Raw genomic sequence first — 11,559 nt, forward strand, 5'->3', positions numbered from 1 at the left:
TAAAAAAAAACTTTATTCTACTCTTTTTTCTTTCTTTAACTATTTATTGGCAATTTTAGTATAATTTTTAAAAATAAGATGAACTGGCCCTAACCAGTTTGGCTCAGTGGATAGAGCATCAGCCTGCAGACTCAAGGGTCCCAGGTTCGATTCCGGTCAAGGGCATGGACCTTGGTTGCGGGCACATCCCCAGTAGGGAGTGTGCAGGATGCAGCTGATCGATGTTTCTCTCTCATCGATGTTTCTAACTCTATGCCTCTCCCTTCTTCTCTGTAAAAAATCAATAAAATATATTTTAAAAAATAAAAATAAAAATAAGGTAAACTGTAACCTAGCAATTTTTCTACTAAATTCTTGATATTTTAGAAGCTGGAGAAGGCAGATATAAAACAACACTTAAAAAAAAATTGTTTAGCCCTGGTTGGTGTGGTTCAATGGTGCGAGTGTCAGCCCATGCACCAAAGGGTCTCAGGTTCAATTCCAGTCAAGGGAATTGTACCTGGGTACAGGAGGCAACCAAGTGATGTGCCTCTTTCATATCATTATTTCTCTCCTTTTCTTCCCCTCAGCTCTCCCTTCCACTCACTCAAAAAATAAATGGAAAAAATATCCTGTTGAGGATTAACAAAAAAAAATAAAATAAAAAATACTTTAGATAAGTGATCACTGGAATACCCACCAAGAAAATCTCATAAAGGATATGAAAATCTTTCACAATGTCAATATTTAAAGTAAAACAGTGGAGCATAATGGTTAAGAACATAGATGGTAGGGAGTTTAAATTGTTCTGTCCTACATCCTAGTTCAAGGTCACTAAATGACCTTGTTAACCTCTATAAAAAGAGGACAATAATCATATTGTATTTTATAATCATGTTATATAAAGATTAAGTGAGCTAATATATTTACAAAGCAATTAGGAAATAACCTGGCTCATATTAATTGCTATGTGTCTGATATATTATTAATCAACTCATAAGCCTGTAATCTATACTAATTATAGAGGAATATGCAAATTGTCTGGGACACCATCACAGTAACAGTAACAACCAGCAGGTTGCATGGGGCAACAAGGCTGGCACAGGGGTTAGTGAGGGACGACCAAACGAATGAACAGCAGGCTGCGTGGGGCGACCAGGCCGGCAAGGAGGGCAGTTGGGGACGACCAGGCCGGTGGGTGCGGGTGGGGGGCAATTAGAGGTGATCAGGTTGGCAGGGGTGGCAGTAAGGGGCGACCAGGTCAGTGGGGGAGGCAGTTAGGGGCGACCAGGCTGGCAGAGGGGGGAGCAATTAGGAGCCAGCGACCCCCCCCACCACCTTCCCCCATGTACAAATTTCATGCACTGGGCCTCTAGTACTATATAATAGGGGCAGGATACAAATACAGTACAAATTTCACTTGTGTCACTCATTACAACACAACTTCATATATGAGAAAGGAAAACACTTTATAGCACTGTTACATTACCCTATGTACATTCTCCCAGTAGAATGCAAGATCCCTGAGGATAGGAACATTGTTTTATTAATTGCTCTATCTGGCAATTATACTACTACTTGGCACATAGTTGGAGATCAAAACTTTAATAAAATAGATGAATCCTATACAGTGGGGCCTTGGCTTACGAGTGTCCTGACTAACGAGTTTTTTGGGATACCAGCTGATTGAGTTGATAGAGTAATTTGAGTTAATGAGCTCCTTAACAAGCTCAGTCTCAGAACTAATTAAACTCGTAAGTCAAGGCCCCACTGTATAATAAAAGGGTAATATGCAAATTGACCCTAATGGTAGAATGACCGGAACAACTGCTCAACCAGTCACTACCAGGTGCACTGACCACCCTTGATCCCTTTCCCCGGCCAGCAGGCTCCAATTGCCCAATGGCGAACAGGGAGCCAGGGGTGTGTGGCGGCAGGGGGCAGGGCTTGCCATGGGCAGCTGGGGAAGATGGCCCGGATTGCAGGCCAGGCCTAGGGACTGTACCCGTGCACAAAGTTTGTGCACCAGGCCTCTAGTAAATAAATAAACATGGTTGAAATGTTTGGGGGTTTTTTCCAGATAACTATCCTGATGTCAAGTAATGAAGACTTAAATTGACAATTCAAGATATTTAAAGAGATATTTTACCTAATTTTATCTGGTGCAATGTAAGATGGTTCTAATTTCTAAAATTATGTAGGTCAAAAATTCACTTCTTAATCAGTTGGTTTGAGATCTGAAACTTCCTTTCCTATATGAGCAATTTATTTTTTAATCCTCAACCAAGGATATGTTTTTATTGATTTTTTAGAAAGAAAGGAAGCGGGAAGAAGAGGGAGAGAAACAGAGAGAAAGAAAGAAAGAGAGAAACAGTGATGTGAGAAAAACATCCATTGGTTGCTTCCTGTACGCGCCCCGACTAGGGATCAAACCCATAACTTAGTTATGTGTTCTGACCAGTTAGATTCCCAAAAGGGCCCACAAAAGCAAATATTTATACAATGGCTAACAACCTTTTTTCTTAGGTGAAATTATATTTTTTAGTTCTAATCTAGGATACCTGAAACATATTTTCCTGTAGTAGAACCAGTGGCTCCAGATTCTGGGATTGGGATTTATGTCAGGGCTCTATAAAGAAGAAAGGTACATACTTCCCGGCACCAAAACAAATTACTGTTCAATAACTATACATGAGATGGTAATAACTCTATTTCAAATAATCTCTAGCTGATCTTAACTGGAGTAAACATAGAGTTGTCCCTACAGGGGTCAGAGTATGCCATGTAACTTTCTCAGTGATCAAATCAAATATATAAACCTTATAAGAATTACATTGGTAATGTCTTAAGTTTACATCAAGCTATTTAAATTAAAACAGTGATAATATATTTTGTCTTCCAGAATGCTGAAAAGAACAACAACATAAATTGGCAGAAAGGTAATTGGTTTTAGGACATTTTCTTTGGCTAGCTCAATAATGCAATGGAAAAAGTTAGAATAAATAAGAATTTCTTATGAAAATTAGCTTATAGATGTTAGAGATTGCTGTTTCCAGGTTTTCTAAAATACAAATATATTAATAAATTAAATGAGTTTAAATTCTGTGCTTGTCCTGTCTTATGTAGAAGAGAGACATTGGTAAAATAATATTAAACAATATGAAAATATTCTGAGAAAACTAATGATTTATCATGCTTTAAAAATTGCAAATTGTTATGTAATAATGGGCAAGAAATATGAATTAGAAATATAACTTCTCTGCAGTTATGTCTATGACTGTATAATTGACTTTTTTCCTTTGTAAGGTCTGACATTAGTAAGAGGACAAAAGAAAGATATAAAATTAAATCTTTTGCAAAGAAGTTTAAATTTAAAATAAGGTAGTCAATATAGTAAATTAAATTAAACCAAAACATATCATGCATCTACAACATGCAAGACACTTGCTTTGTAAGAGGAACAGTGATAAATTCAATATTAAATAAAGGGGATTAAGAACAAAATATCACTAGATGCATTCGAAGATAAAAAATGAAGAAATATACAAAGAATTGAAAGGAAAAAGCAGTTAGAAAGGAAAATTTAATAACACAGGTCATATTTGACATGGGCTTTGAGAGAGGAAATTCACAGGCTAAAAATAGAGGGCAAATAAAGGAAGAACATTTTGGGAAGGACGGACAGTATGAACAAAGGCAAAGAGGAGGAAAGTTCATTACGGCTTTGTGGGATAAAAGATAATGCACTCTGGAAGAGTTTCAGGGAACAACAGTACACTAAAAAGGTAGTATAAAAGGAGTAATAGAAGCCAGCCTCATCTGTGGTCAGAAAAAAAAAAATTGGCCAGAGGGAAGCCAGGGTCCCAGGTGCCAGAGGGAAGCCGGTGTTTGCAGCCCAGGGAAAGAAGGCCTACTCTTGCACAAGTTTCATGATCGGGTCTCTAGTATACATATACAGGCAGTCCTCAGGTTACATCAGACTCGACATACGTCCTTTCATGATTACGTTGCCATCTCCCATTTATTTATTAAAAAAAAGTTCCATCATTATGACATATGTACGTATGTGCTTTGTGTTTTTTATTATTTATTTACCACAAGTAAAGGTCAGGAATTGTTATCTTTCTTTTAAATTTTTTTTACTGTTTCACTTCATTACTGCTGAGCATGTGCTCCATGTGAGTGACGTAGGTGCTTATGTAGGTGGGTTCCAACTTACAGTGAAAATCGCGTTACATTGCGCTGTAGGAACAGATCTCCGACGTAACCCGAGGATCTACTGTGTGTATATGTGTGTATGTGTGTGTGTGTGTGTGTGTGTGTGTGTGTGTGTGTATGCATTCTTGAAATTGTGGTAAAAAACATCATTAATCCTACATTTCTACAAAAACATGCAATCTACAAACTCTGCAAAAACATAAAGTCTATATTTTAAAAATTATGGTTATCAACATGAAATCATAGCGAAGGCACAGTGGTAGAGAAGTTCAATATGACTATAAAATAGCAGGTAACCTGGTTTGGAAGTAGTTTAAGAAAACAGTAGTGGAATAAGGACGTAATAAGGGAGTAATGAGAGAGTTTTCATATGTGCTACAAAAAAGGGCAATACTTATATCAATACCTACTTTTTTGAAACCATGGTCAAAACATTAAACCTAATACTACTACATATGAAAACAGTCATAAATAGATACTTAATCCCAAGTTTTCCAGGACACATAGCTTTCAGAACTGTCACAGGAGTTCAGTGGTCCTATGAACTCCTAGCAGATAAAAATTACAAAAACTAGATTTTAAAAAAATTATTGAAAATTCTGGGAAATATCCAAAATATAAATAGAAACTGAAAAGAGTTCAATTTTTTTTTTAATTGCAAATGGAAGGAGTATGAATTGTCAGCTATGGCTTCTTAGTCTGAGACACTATCCACACTCACAGCTATGCAGCCAAACAAGAAAAACGACACCATTATCAATAAAATATGACAGAGATTAGAGTTCAGGGCTGGGAAAGTAGCTGAAAATGTAAGGGGGAAATACTGGTAGTGAAAGAACCACAAAAGAAAAAGGATCCAAATTCAGAAAATAGTTAAACCATGCACTAAAAAGGAATCAACTAGTGGTACTGCAACAACAACAACGGCGAGTCTCAGGAGTTAAGTGAAAAGAAGTCGAACACAATAGACTCATACTGTATGACTGTGTTTATATGACATTCCAGAAAAGACAAAACTATAGCTACAGAAAGTACATCAGTGGTTGCTAGTGCTAGAAGTGAGAAGGAGAAATGGCTGCTAATTTTTGGAGTGGTGAATATATTCTACATCTTGAATGGTGGTGGTGGTGGCGGTCACATGATCTTATCCATTTGTAAAAACTCATCAAACTGTACACTTAAATTGGTGAATTTATTGTACATAAATTATATCCAAAGTTTTTTTAAAAAACCTTAAAATTTTCAGGACTTTTAATTCTTGAATAATTTACTAAGAACGGTGTCATTAATTTAGAGCTCCTCTATTACTCCTGTATTTCCCCTTTCTGCTGTTTTAGAACTACTGATGAGATAGGTCACTAATGGTGTGTTGCATATGCAAATAATGTGAATAGAGCAAAGAACCTGATCTTTCCTAAGGATATTGTCCTAAGACATTATCCTTGGGAAAGATCAGATCAGGTTAGAGAGGAAATTATTAGTCACTCTGGAGGAAAGGAAAGGAGTAACACAAAAATGCTTCTTAAGGTGGTCTATTAAGCAATACATATGATCTAAGAACGTTAGCCTTAGTCTCTTTGATTCACATCCTCTATAAATGCACTGTCCAATAAGGTAACCACTGGATGCATGTGGCTATTGACATTTAATTTAAAATAAATAAAGTTCTTCAGCTGCATTAGCCACACTTCAAGGCATAAATAGCCCAATGTGGCTAATGGCTATCATATTAGTGTGGAAAACATTTCCATCATGAGAGAAGTTTATTGGACAGTATTACTCTATAGTCTTCACTTTCAAAATAAACTAAGAGATTTTAAAAATGAAACAAGGAAGAATGTGTAAGAATGAAGCAGTATTTGATACTATAAAATGTTTACAGAAGAGGATAAAATTGGAAGAAATCAGGCTTTTTAAAGTTGCACAGAACTGAGGTCAAACTCCAATCTCATCACTTACTACTAGTGTGCAACCCTCAGTAAATTATTTCCCAGCAATTCAAATGATGAAACTGGTACAAAATGAGTGTAACACTTTCTAAAGCTATCTCAGAGTTGTTGTAAAGGTTAAATGATATGAGAAGTACCTAATACAGTGCCTGGCACTAAGTATAAATATTAGTTTCTTAGTTTAATTGCAACTAAAGATAATCTTTAGTATGTTGGCTACATGCTATTAACAGTGGGCAACTCCTTTTATTTTACAGTTCACAATTTTGGTTAAGATAAATCTATCAACCATTTCCTTGAATTTTTAAGGTAATAAATGTATGCTAGAATACACAAATCACTTTACAAAACAAAGTGATACATATATGTAATTTTAATAATAGTGTTAATTCTTACCTTAGATGAAATGATCCGGTTATCTACAAATTTCTGAGGTGTGTAAAGGCCATTCTGAGGAAACCTGTTGGCTATATAGATAGTTCTTGTGTCACTTTGATGTGGTGGGTCAAAACCCTAAGAAAAAGTGAAGAAAAATAATGGTCAACAATATTAGTTGCTATGATTCTTTACATTTAGTTTTAACTAACTGCTCAGATTACACATATTACTAGCCTTGAATTACATACAGTATAGACTTTATCAGCAGAGTTAAGCCACATATTTTTTTTATTCACAGGTATAAACAGGAACATTTTATTCAGATATAAAATAACCAAGTAACAGCTCTGGTAATGGAAACCAGTCCGTACTATCAGAAATGCTACCACAAGAAAAAAAATATCATAGAAGAGTAGCTAGCACCTAGTCAGCACCTACCACATGTTATCTTTAAGAGTCTTAAAGTCTGGAGGGCGAGATGGATATACAGACAAGCAATTAAAATTCAGTGTCATAAAATCTAGAATGGGAGTGTATAAAAGGTTTGGAGGGTGTGGTCAATAGCAGATGCCATCCTTTATTTCTGGAGAAATGGTGTCAGGTAAAGCTTCACTGAGAAGGAAGTTCTGAAGCTGAAACTTGAAGGATGACTAAGCTTTTGCTGGAGGTATATGTCAGAGTAGGGAATCAAGTTTGGGAAGTAATATAACCCGTCATAGATGAGCTTTCTCTAGTAAAGCATTAGCGGATGACTCAAGAATTTTGGAATGAAAAAAATCACTCTAAATTTTATATCCTGTAACTAGAGAGCTTGTCCTAGTCCATCCCTGCTCTAAACCAAAGTTCTGGAAGCCGAACAATCTGATAGATGACAAACTACTTTAAATCTTAAAATGAAATTTATGTAATATGAAACAAAAAGTTAAAATTAAATTGTGTTCGAATTAAGGGCATATTTAAGTTATTCTCTATCACCTTTGGTCTGTTAACAGTGTAAAATTATCTTGACTTAACAATACCTTCATATGGATATATTTTATTTAAAGTCTATTTTCCAGGAATAAGTAATTTACAATTAAGTCTGTAGACGCAGTAAAATACATTAAATTCCTCCCTAGAAGCATTGTATTTTTGCTAGGCCACTTTCATGGACCTGTGGATATTGGGACATATAGCCAACACAAATCACTTTTATATAAAGCATGTGACCTACATAAAGCTCTGTCATTTGTTTTAATAATCCTATTCAATTTTTTACTCTGAAGCTTTTTTCATTGTTGTTTGAATTTGGTTTGTTTTGTTGTTTCTTCTGAAACTTTCTGTTATGGACGAACTAGATCACATATAAGAATAAGAGGCACAAATTTACTTTGATCACTGTGAACTCTAAAGATAATGTTTTCTTAGTTATGTGACAATATTTAATTATAGGACTACTAGAGGCCCGGTGCATGAAATTCATGCACGGGGGGTGGGAGGGGGTTTGGTGTCTGTCAGCCTGGCCTGCGCCCTCTCATAATCCAGGACCTTTCAGGTAGGGTCCCTAGGCCTGGCCGGCGATCAGGGCCTATCAGGGCTTTCCTTCCCCCGGCTGCCATTACCTGGCCCCAACCCCGCCACTGCCACTGCTTGCCATCTGTGCGGCACTGCCCCCGCCACCAGTCACCTCCCTCTGCGGACGACAAGCTGTGGGGTGAGATCACTTGGCTGGCCTGGGCCTCCCTCTTTGGTAGGGGGTTTGGTGTCTGTCAGCCTGGCCTGCGCCCTCTCATAATCCAGGACCTTTCAGGTAGGGTCCCTAGGCCTGGCCGGCGATCAGGGCCTATCAGGGCTTTCCTTCCCCCGGCTGCCATTACCTGGCCCCAACCCCGCCACTGCCACTGCTTGCCATCTGTGCGGCACTGCCCCCGCCACCAGTCACCTCCCTCTGCGGACGACAAGCTGTGGGGTGAGATCACTTGGCTGGCCTGGGCCTCCCTCTTTGGGGCAATCGATTGCAGAGTCCCCCCACCCCCCCACCCCATCGATTGCCCAGCAGAGGGTGGCTGGGCTTCCCTCTGTGGGGTGATGGCAGGGCCCCCTGACCAATCACATTGCACCTGCCTTGGCTGGGCTTGACACTAGTGCATGTCATAGCATGGTCGTCTGGAAGGCCGTCTGGACGGTCATTCTGCTGTTCAGTCATTCGATTGATTTGCATATTACTATTTTATTATTATAGATAGTGTCTTTTTAGCTCTTTTATTTGTAATGCTTGGATTTTTTAAATAAAATCTTTGGGATTTTTAAGATGGTGCAGAGGCTGGTATATTTGGTATAAAAATGTGAAAATTTTTTGATTCATTTTTAAGTACTTCTTTGTGCCAAAAATCAACTTCTAAAAATTATAAAGCTATTTACTGGTTTGGTTTTCCTAGGTCTTACCAATTTGTGGTTACAAAAGGAGCCTACTTCAAATCACTCCTGTGTGTTGTCTGTTCTTCCCCTAAATCAGCGGTCACCAACCAGTGGTTCATGGACCACTGGTGGTCCGTGAGATCTGAAAGGTTGGCGCCTGCTGCCCTAAATACACCATGAGACTTTTTGTTAAACTTCAAATACCCACTAATTTTTTTAGTACCTGTGGCTTTAACATATGTTCACAAATCCAGAAAAAAAGAGGTTTTGAATTTCATACTTTAATTTTAGAGTACGAGGATTTTTATTTTTAAACAATTTAAAATTGTGTGCTTCCAAAACCCATATCAGGTGACTAGAATACCACTAATATATCTCAATTCCTTTGCCTAGGACAAGATGAAATCAGAGGAGAAAGTAGCAGGCAAGCATCAAAGGGTTGAGGGTATGAATGGGTAGTCTGGGATGACTACAGAATATGTAGTATGTGCCACAGGTTTCTGAACTCAGGCATGTAGCATAGGTATTAGGGAGTTCAGATTTTACTTCTTTCTCAGTGCCATAAAATTGCTGATAATGGTTGCTAGAAATAGTTTGAAACTGTACTTGAACTCTACACTAACAGTATAGTTATTAAATTAATTTTGATACCAGATGTGTGGTTTTAGGTTTTTTTTTACTCCTGTGAAAGAGAGGTGTTATTGAAGCATAAAGATTCTCTTGTGTTATTTTTAAAATATAGAATATTGAGATGGGGAACTGATTACAAAAGCAGACTTTAGGGTAAGTGGTTTTAAGCTTCTTTACATGAAAACTATGCTTACTTTTATAAGAAAAAGTCCACTTATATGCAAATTTGCATACAATTTCAGAGATTCAGAGGCCTGAAGCCCATGTTTGGATCCTGCTATAAGTCACTTTATTTTTGCTTAGTTTGTGAGTAGTATAATTTGTTGCAGAGAAGATGATGCCAATGAACTGTTATGCCCAGATTTCAGGATCCCCAAAAGACCACCAGGGAGCCAGCTGAGTCCGATGCAAAAGCAAAGAGTCTTTATTCGAGCTAGCTCGAGCTCCCCGTCCACCACACTCACCGATGCAGCGGCAGGAGGCAGAGAGAGAGAGCGAGCGCGGTGTGGAGAGGGGTTTTATAGGGGGGTTGGAGTAAGGGGAGGAGAGAGGACTGTGGGCCCTGCCAATTGGCCGGGCGCAAGTTGGTGTCTTGTTACACAGGATGTGGTCATATCTATGGCGCGCACTTCCCTTGATTATCATTGGTTAGTGTAAAGAAATCCTGGGTGTGGCTAGCAGAGGCTTGGGCTTCCAGGAAGAAGCTCCTTGCTGAGCACATGGCTAATGGCTGCTGCCCCAAAATGGAGGATCCGGGGTAAGATGGAGGGCGTAGCCCTCGCCCTTTCAAACTGAATTGGGTTAATTTCCACAAGGGACACTTAGCTGTACTTATACTACAGTCACAAATATAAATGTAACTATTTTATGTTTGAAAAAGAATATACACACCCACACATATGTGCATGTCCTGCTCTGTGCCACCCTGTCATGCACAGAGCAGGGCAGATTGGGAGGTTGCAATGCCACCCTCAGTCACGCTCAGGGTAGGGCCGATTGGGGGGTTGGGGCACCGCCCGGTCACACTCAAGGCAGGGTCGATGGGCAGGTTGCGCGGCCACCCCGTCACGCACAGAGCAGGGCCCATCAGGGGGGTTGGGGCTCCGTACCCTGTCATGCACAGAACAGGGCTGCTCAGAGGGTTGGGGCACCGCCACTGTCACACTCAGGGCAGGGCCGATGGGGAGGTTATGGCTCTACCCAGTCACACACAGAGCAGGGCCTGTGGTAGGGGGGGAGGTGGGGGGAGTTGGGGCGCTGCACCCTGTCACACACAGAGCCGCAGGGCAATCGGGGTTTGGGCGCTGCCCTGTCACACTGATCCCGGTGCCAGGAGGCCTCTCAGCTCCGCTGATCCTGGTGTTGGGAGGCCTCACAGCTCCGCTGATCCCGGTGCTGGGAGGCATATTACCCTTTTACTATATAGGATAGAGGCCTGGGGCACGGGTGGGGGCCGGCTGGTTTGCCCTGAAGGGTGTCCTGGATCAGGGTGGGGGTTCCCATTGGGGTGCCTGGCCAGCCTGGGTGAGGGGATGATGGCTGTTTGCTGCCTGGCTGCCGGCTGCCATCTTGGCTGGCAGTTAATTTGCATATCTTGCTGATTAGCCAATGGGAAGGGTAGTGGACGTACGCTAATTACCATGTTTCTCTTTTATTAGATAGGATAGTATTTAGCCTTAAAAAGGAAGGAAATTTTAACATATGCTACAACATGGATAAACAGCGAATGACCAGTTGCTATGACATGCACTGACCACCAGGGGGCAGATGCTCAATGCAGGAGCTGCCCCCTGATGGTCAGTGCGCTCCCACAGGGGGAGCGCCGCTCAGTCAGAAGCCGGAATGACGGTTAGTAAGCGCAGCAGCAGTGGCGGGAGCTTCTCCCACCTCTGCGGCAGTGCTAAGGAGCAGCGACCTGAGTGGTAAGGAGCAAGGGGTCCCAGACTGCAAGAGGGTGTAGGCCAGGCAAAGGCACCCAGCCCACCTCGACACACACACACACACACAC

General features: G+C 40.2%; 1 protein-coding gene across 3 annotated transcripts in view; it reads right to left on the minus strand.

Moving 5' to 3' along the window:
- Window positions 1–6,680, minus strand: part of ATP11B (ATPase, class VI, type 11B) — an 87,867-nt gene extending 81,187 nt beyond the window's left edge. For 2 of the 3 annotated variants that reach the window (XM_015566318.1, XM_015566319.1), the window contains exon 1: window positions 6,543–6,679. The gene's annotated coding sequence lies outside the window, so the exon portion shown is untranslated. Of the gene's footprint in view, window positions 1–6,542 lie in introns of all 3 variants that reach the window. The other variant, XM_015566320.1, reaches the window with a different exon arrangement.
- Between the last annotated feature and the right edge of the window lie 4,879 nt (window positions 6,681–11,559).

The sequence above is a fragment of the Myotis davidii genome, unplaced genomic scaffold (assembly GCF_000327345.1).
Source record: "Myotis davidii unplaced genomic scaffold, ASM32734v1 scaffold102, whole genome shotgun sequence".
Lineage (NCBI taxonomy): Eukaryota > Metazoa > Chordata > Mammalia > Chiroptera > Vespertilionidae > Myotis > Myotis davidii.